The following is a 418-nucleotide window of genomic DNA, read 5'->3' as shown; positions in this document are numbered from 1 at the left end:
GATCTCCTTCAGAATGGACTGGTTGGATCTCCCTGCAGTCCAAGGGACTCTCAAGAGTCTTCTCCAACACCACAGTTCAAAAGCATCAATTCTTTGGTGCTCAGACTTCTTCACAGTCCAACTCTCACATCCATACATGACCACAGGAAAAACCATAGCCTTGACGAGACGGACCTTTGTTGGCAAAGTAATGTCTCTGCTTTTGAATATGCTATCTATAGGTTGGTCATAACTTTCCTTCCAAGGAGTAAGTGTCTTTTAATTTCATGGCTGCAGTCACCATCTGCAGTGATTTTGGAGCCCAAAACAATAAGGTCTGACACAGTTTCCACTGTTTCCCCATCTATTTCCATGAAGTGATGGGACTGGATACCATGATCTTCGTTTTCTGAATGTTGAACTTTAAGCCAACTTTTTC

Source organism: Bison bison, unplaced genomic scaffold (genome assembly GCF_000754665.1).
Source record: "Bison bison bison isolate TAMUID 2011002044 unplaced genomic scaffold, Bison_UMD1.0 scf7180017864050, whole genome shotgun sequence".
NCBI classification, from domain to species: Eukaryota; Metazoa; Chordata; class Mammalia; order Artiodactyla; family Bovidae; genus Bison; species Bison bison.
Note: the sequence above shows the minus strand (reverse complement) of the source record.